The sequence below is a fragment of the Gymnoscopelus microlampas genome (assembly GCF_963454915.1).
Source record: "Gymnoscopelus microlampas genome assembly, chromosome: 22".
Lineage (NCBI taxonomy): Eukaryota > Metazoa > Chordata > Actinopteri > Myctophiformes > Myctophidae > Gymnoscopelus > Gymnoscopelus microlampas.
In genome coordinates, this window is record NC_139959.1 from 44,035,443 (window position 1) to 44,048,277 (window position 12,835).

The 12,835-nt window shown below is 39.9% G+C and overlaps 1 protein-coding gene and 1 long non-coding RNA gene across 2 annotated transcripts in view; one reads left to right on the forward strand and one right to left on the reverse strand.

Annotated features, from left to right (window-relative positions):
* Positions 1 to 12,835, reverse strand: part of LOC311039183 (uncharacterized protein) — a 396,442-nt gene that overhangs the window by 249,803 nt on the left and 133,804 nt on the right. The gene's annotated exons all lie outside the window — the stretch shown is intronic.
* Positions 1,841 to 3,010, forward strand: LOC311039199. The gene is made up of 3 exons (XR_014600139.1): positions 1,841 to 1,917; positions 2,036 to 2,271; positions 2,952 to 3,010. It is a non-coding gene; the product is annotated as an uncharacterized lncRNA (long non-coding RNA).

Below are 12,835 nucleotides of genomic sequence, written 5' to 3' on the forward strand. Positions count from 1 at the left end.
TACACTTTGAGATAATTAACTTAATCAATATAGTTGCAGCCCTACAATTTGTACCTATTTTTCAGAATGTTACATGTTGTTTAATAATATATTAATATATTTACCAGGAGCTTGCTTGATCCCCTTTTTTAACAAATGGGTCGGTGCAAGATTTTTTTCCCTGTGCACTCCTAAATTGGCTGAAATAGGAGGCGGGTTTTTTGCTTCACCCTGGAAAATATTGAATTTACTTAAAAGTTAGAATATAATTTTGGATAATAACAGTAATAGTAGTAATAATAATCATTATAGCATCAACAATATATCTGTCAATAATAAACTGTTTACAGGCATTGTAATAGTTACCATAATATATAATTGTATAATTATCACTAATAACTATAATTAACCTATATATAGAATCATAAAATATAACCATACTATTATTACATATATAATCATAATAACAACAACTATAATAACAACTAGACGCGTCGCAATTCAGGGCAATTGCAAAGTGTGGTTGCGCCGACCCCGGTCGCGGGCCGCAGCCGCCGGGACTCGAAGAATACGCCGGGATGAATACCGTCGGAGGCTGCGCCAATTACATTGTCACGTCTCTCATGAGATCGCTTGCGTTTCATTTTGAAAGGTTCGATCCACCCCGAAATAATGTTTTTGCATCAAACGGTTACATTTTGCGCATTTGTGGCGGCCCCTATGGGTCACAGTGGAAATGCTTTTGGGAATTTGTTGAGTAAACCACCCTCGACATGTGATTTAAATTTGGGATTGACCGGACGTTTCGTTCGTGATTTCTGGCATTATTGGTAAAACAGGCCCCTCCCACTAACTTTGGAAGCCATTTACAGACGAATGGTAAGGACTATGAAAATGCCGTTTGGATATGTTTACCGCATGGGCCCAGAGATCATGTGTACCGATTTCTGTGACATTTGGACAAAATATGTTGGAGGAGGAGCTAAAAGTGTGTTTTGAAGAAAATTCTAAATGGCGGAAAATCTATCCAGACGGAAATGGAAGTGGCCTATATGGGGAGTTGCGTCGTGACCCAAGGAATCCAGGGGAAAATAAATAAATACATTTTGATTTTACGACCTACGGTTCAAGAGTTATAGGCCAAAACGTAAAGTGGGCTGTTATAGCGCCACCATGTGGCCGACTGGTGTGATTATTTTTTAAATAATTTTGCAAAAAAATATTAACCTCCCCTCCAAGTCTTGTAACTGTAGCCCTTACGGTTTCCGAGAAAAAAATACTTGAATAGGAGTTTGTGCAATTCCCATTAAAGTGGATGGGGAAATTTAATGCACTAATAAATCAATATAAAAAAATCTATCCATACGCAAATGGGCGTGGCCTATATGGGGAGTTGCGTAATGATCCAAGGAATCTAGGGAAAAAAAGATTTCGATTTTACGACCTATGGTTCAAGAGTTATAGGCCAAAAGGTAAAGTGGGCTGTTATAGCGCCACCATGAGGTTTAATGGTGTAATATTTTTTCAATAATTTGGCAATAAACTATGAACCTCCCCTCCAAATCTGGTAACTGTAGCTCTTACGCTTTTTGAGAAAAAAATACTTGAATTTTTGTGTTTTCACTTTTCCATTAAAGTGGATGGGGAAATTTAATGCACTAATAAATCAATATCAATAAAACTATGCAACCAATCTCTTAGCCTTATACAAGTGCACGATTCCCGGTCAGACCGGTCATTTTGAGGTTGCATAGCTTTAAATATTATACATTTCTTTCATCCAATTAAACTTTTACCAGATTGTTGATGGTAATCTTCATAACCTTAAACAATATTATTTTGTTCTTTTTGAAACACTTGCAGGTGGTGAATGGGTTGATGGGAGCTTTCAGACCTGTTGGGAGCCTCGTCAGTGAGTTTGTGTCTCTCACACGTGAGGTACATACAGCGTACATACATATGCATATATGAGAAGCCAATTACTTGTTTTTATATGACTAGTTTATTATGATTATGCATATGACCCTGACATTCCTATCTATCTGTTGCTCTCCAGAGAAATGTATCCGAGATCGGAAGCATGACTCTGACCCAGACCCTGCTGAACTGGACCCTAGCTGAGCTGGCTGGCATGTACACGCCACATAATACGTCCATAGCCCAACCAATGGAAGAGTTTGATGTGACAAATGTGGAGGATTGGTTCAACCATGTTGTAACGCCACTATTACAGAGATTCTTACCCCATGGGCAACTCCCTGACCAAATCAAGTATGCCTTCCACCAAGTGTTGTAAGTACAATTAATATTCTTTCATACAGTGAGTAGATGCATGTACAGTCCAGCGTCCATGTCTTTCCAATTATGTTGTGCAGGCTAGTCTTGACCAAAGTCCCAGATTTTCCTGGATGAGCCGAACTAGTTTAATTAAGAGTGCCGGACTGCCGGTGGTGTTAGTGGACTTCTGTTTCCTTTCACATTCAACACAACACAACACAAAATAATGGAAATCAACAGAAGGGCAACGTTTATTTATGGATTAACTCAAAACGTTTCTTTGAATATTACATGCGAGATAGCAAATATTGAGTGAGTAATAACTGGAATTGTTGATTGTAACCTTAAACAAGTGACCCAAGCAAGGCAGGACACAAAGATTACAAAAGGAAAGACAAGCACAAGCCCTTTACTAAGATGTGAACACAGGGTAGGTGGCTGAACAAAGTACACATTATTAAAGGGAACTTAAATACAAACCGACACAAGGAATTTGTCACTTTGTGATAGTGAACCTAACAAGACAAAGGTCAACAATGTCCTGCTTTTGGAGTGATAACAAAGGTCAGCCTGTGGGCACCCTCTGGTGGCCATCCAGAAATATTGCAGGTGATGTCCTTTGTAAGTCCCTTGTTTTGTCCACTGTCCATTATCTATGAATATGATGCTGATTATTGTGCTTGCTTGTTGAACAGCTATTTGGACATGGGCAATGACACCACTGAGGTCCAGGACACTTGCAGCATCACCCTTGAAGAAAGAACATGTGGCGTGAGAAGGCTTTATTAATTGTTTCTGAATTTCTTTAATTTAAATGTATTACACAAAGGATTCCAGATTCTATTCTAGATGTCGTCGGATAGGAAAGTCATGCCTGTACATTAGGGGTGTCACGATTCACTTACCTCACGATTCGATTCAAAATCGATTCCTAGGGTGCCGATTCGATTACAATTGCGATTCTGCGATTAATTGATATTCGATTCGATTCTGCGATTTATTGCGATTTTCTAGGGTGCCGATTCGATTAAAATTGCGATTCTGCGATTTATTGCGATTTTCTAGGGTGCCGATTCGATTAAAATTGCGATTCTGCGATTAATTGATATTCGATTCTGCGATTTATTGCGATTTTATAAAAATAATAATAAAAAAAAAAAAAAAAAAAAAAAAAAAAAAATTTAAAAAAAATTTAAAAAATCGATTTTAATATTTTGAATCGATTTTTAAAATCGTGGCATTAAGAATCGCGATTTATTCATGAATCGATTTTTTTTGACAGCCCTACTGTACATCCATTATCCTTCTCCCCATCTCTTCTACCAGCTTACCAACGCAGTGGAAAATGTGGCCCGTTTCATGCACTGTGCTGCCCGTAGCAACCTCACTATGTCAGAGGCGATGATACTGAGAATGATCACAGAGCTGACCGGAAGGCTTGGGCGGTCACTGGTGGTTGATTTCTGCTCATAAGTTCCCTTTCAGAGCCAAAAATATAATATTTTACAACTCTACTTTTCCCCCCCTCGTTTTAGAACTTCAGTGAGCTTGCGTCCCACTTCAGAGAAGTGTTTGCTCAGGTGGAGTCTCCATCCCTGACCCAGGAGAACCTGGAGGACCCAGACTTCATCAGGATGTAGTTCCAGATCAAACTGCTGCCTCTGCTGCCTACAGTTTCCATAAGCCTCCTCGACTGCCTCAGCTTTAAGAACTTCACCTGTCCTGTTTACCAAGCCCTGTGAGTTGTCCCGTTTATAAAGGGAATGCTATCTTCTCTAGAACATAACTGTTTCCCAAACATTTTCAGCTTGAGACCTGAAAGATACATTTGGTGACTTCCTGGGACCTAAACTTTTAAGAAAAATCATTATGAATTATAAAGTACTAGACCATACCCGGTCGACGCATCCGTGGGGGGATATGCGCACATGATCTGGCAACCCGGGAGGCGACATTGTTTGACACATAAACGCTAATAAGAAGCTGAGATTTGATGAAATTGAAAAACGGGCTTCACAGTTAAGTTCAGATGGTAATGGTCAATGGCTGTGTGCAAAATCAGAGCAATTGGTCCAGCCACTGAGGAGAACCGGGTAGCTTCACCTACCACTACAGACACCTTCCACGATTTTAAGAAATGTATTTCTTAAAATCTTCTGAAAATCTTTTGTATTCCTGTTCCTTTTCTTTAATTTCTGAAAATCTGTTGATTTTTTTTTTAAAGATTGTGGGACTTTGTTTATTTTTGAAAAAACAAAAAACAAGCAGGATATTTACTTTACCTTACTTTAATTCATAAAACCTGGTCTGTGACCCAAAAATGGGTCAAGAGTAAGACCCTACGGCTACGTTTGGAAAACACTTATAGTTGAAATACACAAAATAGTCCCGGAATAATGATACATTTCTTTGCATTGCTGGGTCCAGAGTAAAAGATCTGAGTCATCATATGCGTCTCATGGATCCTGATCACAACCCCAGCCCAGTGATGTACGATTTGTCTGCAGATATACAGGAATTTCTGTTGCTTTCAGAGTACATTTTTTAGTAAAACATTACTCTATTCTAATACTATACTATTATAGCCTACACTGACTTGTGTATTTATCTTCAGATCCTCAGTGTGTCTCCTCATCCAGCCATAGTGCAGAATGGCTGGAGGAGAACTTTGGATTCTTCTCCATGTTCGCCCCCATCACAGACTTCTATGACCTCAACCGTGACTTCTCTGGAGTGAGTGTGGATAATCTGAACATTTTTACTGAAAACATTGATTTGATTGTTTGTACTTGACACTACAATTTCAGTAACTTAATAACCTTTCAACCTGGCGTATATTTTGGGCATGTCATCACAGGATTGCAAGATTTTCAAAAACGTAATAGCTGATTTGCGAGTGTGACATTATAATTCGATTACGTATAAAATAGGGCTTCAGTGGTTAAATCTCATATCCTGCCCTCTCCTATTATGTCCTGTCTGTCTCTCTCTTGTCTTAAACGTGTCCAGATGGAGGTTCTACACCTCCTGACTCCGAAGCAGACTGCAGAGATGCTGCTGGTGCCTACTCCTCCAGAAAAAGACGTCATCATCCATGCAGTGTTTGACCATCTGACACAGTCTCAAGGAGACTTTCCTGAGTTCCTGCACCACCTGGTTCGGCTCGCTAGAGAGGTAACCTCATCTGTAGAGCGTCTTATGACAGCTTAAAAAATGTACAGCAAAATATAATAGTAATTATAATAACTAGACCATACCCGGTCGACGCATGCGTGGGGGGATATGCGCACATGATCTGGCAACCCGGGAGGCAGTTCGTCCCATAGCTGGGCAGCCCCGTAACCATGGCGACAGTGTTTGACACAAAAACGCTAATAAGAAGCTGAGATTTGATGAAATTGAAAAACGGGCTTCACAGTTAAGTTCAGATGGTAATGGTCAATGGCTGTGTGCAAAATCAGAGCAATTGGTCCAGCCAGTGGGGAGAACCGGGTAGCTTCACCACCACCACTACAAACGCACAGAGGTTACTAGAATTATAGTAGGATAATAATTATTATTATAATGCATGGACTTTTATTTTATTTCTTAGGTTAAGCCACCCTGTGATGTCTACCAAGTCATGCGAGTGTGTTGTGATGATGTTAAATGGCTTACATTTTAAAGGGGCTACACCATGAATGTAAAAAAAATATATTATATATAAATATTGCCCCCTAATACGTATTAAACAGGTTGTAAGCCTAAAAAAAATCCAGATATTCTTTCTCACAATCTGACTGTCTGTCATTCCAAGCTTTTTCAGCTGCAATACCAAAACTATTCCTTTTGGGCAGAGGGGTGCTACTGAGCAATTCTGTCTGTCAATTAATATGTTTATTGTGCCAGTGTGGAACGTCTGTACGAGGCCATGCCATATGTACTACCAGAGATAGAACCAGCCGTCTGGGCCAGCATAGATGACCTGAGACATTCTGCACCAGAGGGTTAGCTATACTCACACACACACACTTGCACACACGCATATGCACAAATGCCTCCCATCATGTACACAAGAGCCAGGACATTTAACTTTGTTCACTCTAGTCTACTACTCAAGAGAATACTTTATTGAAATTATTGCCTTTTTATAAAAAAAATCTGTGTTGATTTGGACAGGTTGTTTGACAGCCAATTTCATGGTGAGATTTCTTTTATACTCTCTACTACTACTGCTATTGCTAATATGGCTCTCATTTGAAATCCTTTGATTTGATGATCTTTATAAATTGTCCAACCTGTCATCCACAGTGCCCAGTGACCCCCAACAACCCCGTGGTCAACAATTGGTATTTTCTTGTGCGCCTGGCGTATTTCATCCAATTAAATGATAACTTCATGAAGACATTTGGAAAGTCTGTTTCCAATGTATTTTGCATTGTATTCTTGCATGTGAGGCTGTTGTCCTTTTACCATAATATTTAATATTGTCTGACCACATTACCACCAAGATAAAAGTCTTGTAAATGTATTGCATGAATGAACAGGTATCGCAAATAAAGTGATTCCAGTTGCATTTCTGATCTGGTGTCCCGTCTAATATGTCTCTATCCACTAATATGTCTCTATCCACAACGTCAGGCCTATGTCAGTGAGTCGTTAATCCCAGAAGAGAAAGTCCAGGAGCTGGGGCCTGCGTCACGCAACGCCACTACTGATGACATCAGCATGTGGAACATCACACAGATTGACACACTGTGTTCTTTAATGGACTCTTCAGCTCTGGTAAGTATACAAATGATCTTTGATTGATTGATGGTGTTATCGACAAAAATACATGGGGGCGGCAGTGGCTCAGGAGGTAGAGCGTCTGTCTGTTTGTCTGTCTGTCTGGCTGGCAGGCTGGCTGGCAGGCAGTGTAATCAGTGTAAAAGTGAGAAAACATAATGCGTTGTGATTATATTTACACGTTTTTGCATGTGTGTTCGTAAATGTGTGCAGTACATGTATATGGCACTAACACATTTTTTGTCACCATCAAAGCCAAGGCCATCATTTCCAAGTATCTGACTAAGGCGGGCAACAGTCTTGGCAGTGCAGAGCTCAGTTGTGTCAAGGGACCCAACCTGTGTTCCCTGGATACCAGTGTCCTACAGACCATCTCAGAGGACACCCTCAGGTGATGGGTGTTGGGGAGGGAGCCAGTAGTATCGTAAATCATGTTTACTTTAGTATTTCTTCACTACTTGCACACACTTGAACATCGACATTAATCCAAAAAAATATTATTATAAAAAATAAATTGGGAATATTTTGGGCTTTATTGACAGTGTATAGTAGAGCGAGACAGGAAACAGTGAGAGAGAGATGGGGAATGACATGCAGCAAAGGTTGTCGGGACTGGGATTCAAACTCGCGACACTCTGTCAGACTGTATTAGAGCCTATATATGGTATGCGCCTGGACCGCTAGGCCAACGGGCGCCCCACCCAAAACTATTTTGAACCTAATTAACACTGGCATCCGTATTTCGGCTGGCAAAAATAAGAATCAATTATTATTTTATAGAAATAAAAGTCCTAATAATAATAATTCACACATTTTCAAAAAAAAAAAAAAGAAAGTAGTAAAATTAGCATACATTTCTACAAGCAACATCGTACAACAAATTATAAAAGAGTGATGTGTGTGATTCCATGACATATTAGCCAAAAGGTAAATAAGATATGTAAGGGACTGAATTTTAGAGACTGAATAAATTACATTTGTGGTTGAAAATGTGGTAGCACTCTTTTGAGATGTGTGCTGTGTGTCTCCTGGTGTTTCCAGTAATTCCAGTTTGCTGGTAGTGTCCAGCTGTACACTGGAGAAGAAGAAAGTGCTCTTTAACATCGCAGAAAAAGCCTTCTCTGGACTCAGCCGCACTACAGCTATCAGCACTACCAGCTTCCAGAATACAGAGCCATTTTTGGGTAAGCAAGCATTCATTCACATGTACATGCGTACAAACACATACTGTATATTGCAGTGGTTCTCAAACATTTCCATGTCAAGGACCCCAAGTTCATACACAACTGTCTGTACTGTACTGTATACCAGTGATAATAGCCTAACTCAAAAATCCTCACAATGTCTCAAATTTCGCACGCACGCACGCACGCACGCACGCACGCACGCACGCACGCACGCACGCACGCACGCACGCACACACACACACACACACACACACACACACTTCAGAGATGGATAAATTCAGTATTTTCTTTATGACCTGTAGGTGGTGCATCCCTTTCCTATGTGAGAAGTGCCGCTGCCTCCAATGTCAACATGGACCTGGATACCTTTGTCAATCTGGACCCGAGTGTTGTACAGGTTAGTGGTGTGTGCGTGCGTACGTGCGTGCGTCCTTGTGGTTGTACATCTGGGAAAGGCAAGTGGTTAATGTATGTTTTTATAATATAATAATTTATATCTACAATAACTAGTAACTAAAGTTTTCAAATAATTGTAGTGGAGTAACAGTACAATATTTGCCTTTTAATGCAAGCAGATATGACTTTTCTGTTTTGATGCATGGGCTGTCAAGGCCAGAAAGTATTTTTTTTGACACTCAGTAGGCATTCCTGCATAACTTCGGGTTTGATAAAACCTGTGATCAGTGTTGCCATGTCTGCTTATTATAAGTGACTTTGGGCTTGTTTGTTTGCAAAGTGGCTTATAAATAGTGGTGGTTGTCGTTTTCTGGGCTTGTTTCTAAACTGTAGTTGCTTATTTGGGCTTCCTTTCTAAATGTTATTTAAACCAGTGGTTCTCAAACATTTTCATATCAAAGACCCCCAAATTAATATTAATATGTATTTGCCCACGGGCCCCCATCTGATAGCAGTATTTGATATCCCTTTGAGATTTATTTTAAAATGGCAGACTTTTTTAAGGTATAAATTGTCACTTTAGAATTAAAAGAAGTCAAGAAGTCAAGAAGCAAGTCAAGACGCTGGTATGGAACTCCTGGTTTACTAGGATGGGGTTCAATTCCCTGCGGTGTCTGCTGATTGCAGATTGCTGTAGTCTGTTACGTTCCTTATGAAACTACTGTATCAAACTGCCATAACAAACTACCGTATCAAACTACCGAGTACTCTCTGGGTTGAACTGGATTTGAACCAGCACACTCCTACAAGTTATTCTACGGATATCAGTCAATTTATCCGTTGCCCCAAGTTACCGGGGACACTTGACTCAAGTGGGAATCGAACCCACTCAAGTCAAGTCAAGTCATGTTATTGGACAGACGCTCTACCAGTTGAGCTAAGCTGTTGGCTGAAAGTTACAGGTTTCCTGGTGGTTTTAACTTGTATTTCTAGAAGTTAGTCTGCAAAGGGAAGCATCACTAAGGATATCAGTCAATTTATCCGTTGCCCCAAGTTACCGGGGACACTTGACTCGAGTGGGAATCGAACCCACTCAAGTCAAGTCAAGTCATGTTATTGGACAGACGCTCTACCAGTTGAGCTATGCTGTTGGCTGAGAGTTACAAGTTTCCTGGTGGTTTTAACTTACAGATTTCCTGGTGGTTTTGACTTGTTTTTCTAGAAGTTAGTCTGCAAAGGGAAGCATCACTAAGGATATCAGTCAATTTATCCGTTGCCCCAAGTTACCGGGGACACTTGACTCGAGTGGGAATCGAACCCACTCAAGTCAAGTCAAGTCATGTTATTGGACAGACGCTCTACCAGTTAAGCTAAGCTGTTGGCTGAGAGTTACAGGTTTCCTGGTGGTTTTAACTTGTATTTCTAGAAGTTAGTCTGCAAAGGGAAGCATCACTAAGGATAACAGTGAATTTATCCGTTGCCCCAAGTTACCGGGGACACCTGACTCGAGTGGGAATCGAACCAACTCAAGTCAAGTCATGTTATTGGACAGACGCTCTACCAGTTGAGCTAAGCTGTTGGCTGAGAGTTACAGGATTCCTGGTGGTTTTAACTTGTATTTCTAGAAGTTAGTCTGCAAAAGGAAGCATCACTAAGGATAACAGTCAATTTATCCGTTGCCCCAAGTTACCGGGGACACTTGACTCGAGTGGGAATCGAACCAACTCAAGTCAAGTCAAGTCATGTTATTGGACAGACGCTCTACCAGTTGAGCTAAGCTGTTGGCTGAGAGTTACAGGTTCCCTGGTGGTTTTAACTTGTATTTCTAGAAGTTAGTCTGCAAAGGGAAGCATCACTAAGGATAACAGTCAATTTAACCGTTGCCCCAAGTTACTGGGGACACTTGACTCGAGTGGGAATCGAACCAACTCAAGTCAAGTCAAGTCATGTTATTGGACAGACGCTCAACCAGTTGAGCTAAGCTGTTGGCTGAGAGTTACAGGTTTCCTGGTGGTTTTAACTTGTTTTTCTAGAAGTTAGTCTGCAAAGGGAAGCATCACAGTAAATACACCAGTGGGGTTTGAACTCACGGCCTCTGGATCATGAATACTGCGACTCAACCCATTGAGCTAACTGTTGGCCAAGAAATACAGCCTTCCTGGTGCTTTGACTTGAACAACAAACAAGACAAATACATTTATTTTTTCACCATTGTGTCACTACCGAAAGGAAAGTTTGTCACTACCGAAATGAAAGTTAAATCCGAAAAAAACACTAAGTGTAACCACTTAGTAATTTTTTTTTTCACCATCGGGTCACTACCGAAACGAAAGTTTGTCACGACCGAAACGAAAGTTAAATCCGAAAAAAAACACTAAGTGTAACCACTTGGTAATTTTTTTTTTTCACCATCGGGTCACTACCGAAATGAAAGTTTGTCAATACCGAAACGAAAGTTAAATCCGAAAAAAACATTAAGTGTAACCACTTAGTACATTTTTTTTTCACCATCGGGTCACTACCGAAACGAAAGTTTGTCACTACGGAAACGAAAGATAAATCCGAAAAAAACACTAAGTGTAACCACTTAGTATATATTTTTTTCACCATCTGGTCACTACCGAAACGAAAGTTTGTCACTACCGAAACGAAAGTTAAATCCGAAAAAAACACTAAGTGTAACCACTTAGTACATTTTTTTTTTCACCATCGGGTCACTACCGAAACGGAAACTTTCGTTTCGGTAGTGACCCAATGGTGAAAAAAAAAGTACTAAGTCCAGAGCTCGATGAATGTTACACTTAGTGATTTTTTTCGGATTTAACTTTCGTTTCGGTAGTGACAAACTTTCGTTTCGGTTGTGACACAAAGGTGAAAAAAAAAGTCACTACAAAGTACTACCAATCAACTCTAAATTGCCTGAAACGTACTCCTAACAGGTTTTTGGGGGGACGATTTTGGCCTCCACACTTAGTGATTTTTTCGGATTTAACTTTCGTTTCGGTAGTGACCCAATGGTGAATTTTTTTTTTACTAAGTCCAGAGCTCGATGAATGTTACACTTAGTGATTTTTTCGGATTTAACTTTCGTTTCGGTAGTGACAAACTTTCGTTTCGGTAGTGACCCAATGGTGAAAAAAAAAATGTACTAAGTCCAGAGCTCGATGAATGTTAAACTTAGTGATTTTTTCGGATTTAACTTTCGTTTCGGTAGTGACAAACTTTCGTTTCGGTAGTGACCCAATGGTGAAAAAAAAATGTACTAAGTCCAGAGCTCTATGAATGTTACACTTAGTGATTTTTTCGGATTTAACTTTCGTTTCGGTAGTGACAAACTTTCGTTTCGGTAGTGACCCAATGGTGAAAAAAAAAGTACTAAGTCCAGAGCTCGATGAATGTTACACTTAGTGATTTTTTTCGGTTTTAACTTTCGTTTTGGTAGTGACAAACTTTCGTTTCGGTAGTGACCCAATGGTGAAAAAAAAAGTCACTACAAAGTACTACCAATCAACTCTAAATCTCCTGAAAGGTACTCCTAACAGGTTTTTGGGGGGACTATTTTGGCCTCCAAACTAAGTGATTTTTTCGGATTTAACTTTCGTTTCGGCAGTGACAAACTTTCGTTTCGGTAGTGACCCAATGGTGAAAAAAAAAAGTCACTACAAAGTACTACCAATCAACTCTAAATTGCCTGAAAGGTACTCCTAACAGGTTTTTGGGGGGACGACTTTGGCCTCCAAACTTAGTGATTTTTTCGGATTTAACTTTCGTTTCGGTAGTGACAAACTTTCGTTTCGGTAGTGACCCAATGGTGAAAAAAAATAATTACTAAGTCCAGAGCGCGATGAATGTTACACTTAGTGTTTTTTTTCGGATTTAACTTTCGTTTCGGTAGTGACAAACTTTCCTTTCGGTTGTGACACAAAGGTGAAAAAAAAAAAGTCACTACAAAGTACTACCAATCAACTCTAAATTGCCTGAAACGTACTCCTAACAGGTTTTTGGGGGGACGATTTTGGCCTCCACACTTAGTGATTTTTTCGGATTTAACTTTCGTTTCGGTACTGACAGACTTTCGTTTCGGTAGTGACCCAATGGTGAAAAAAAATGTACTAAGTCCAGAGCTCGATGAATGTTACACTTAGTGAATTTTTCGGATTTAACTTTCGTTTCGGTAGTGACATACTTTGTCTGGTAGTGACATACTCTAAATTGCCTGAAACGTACTC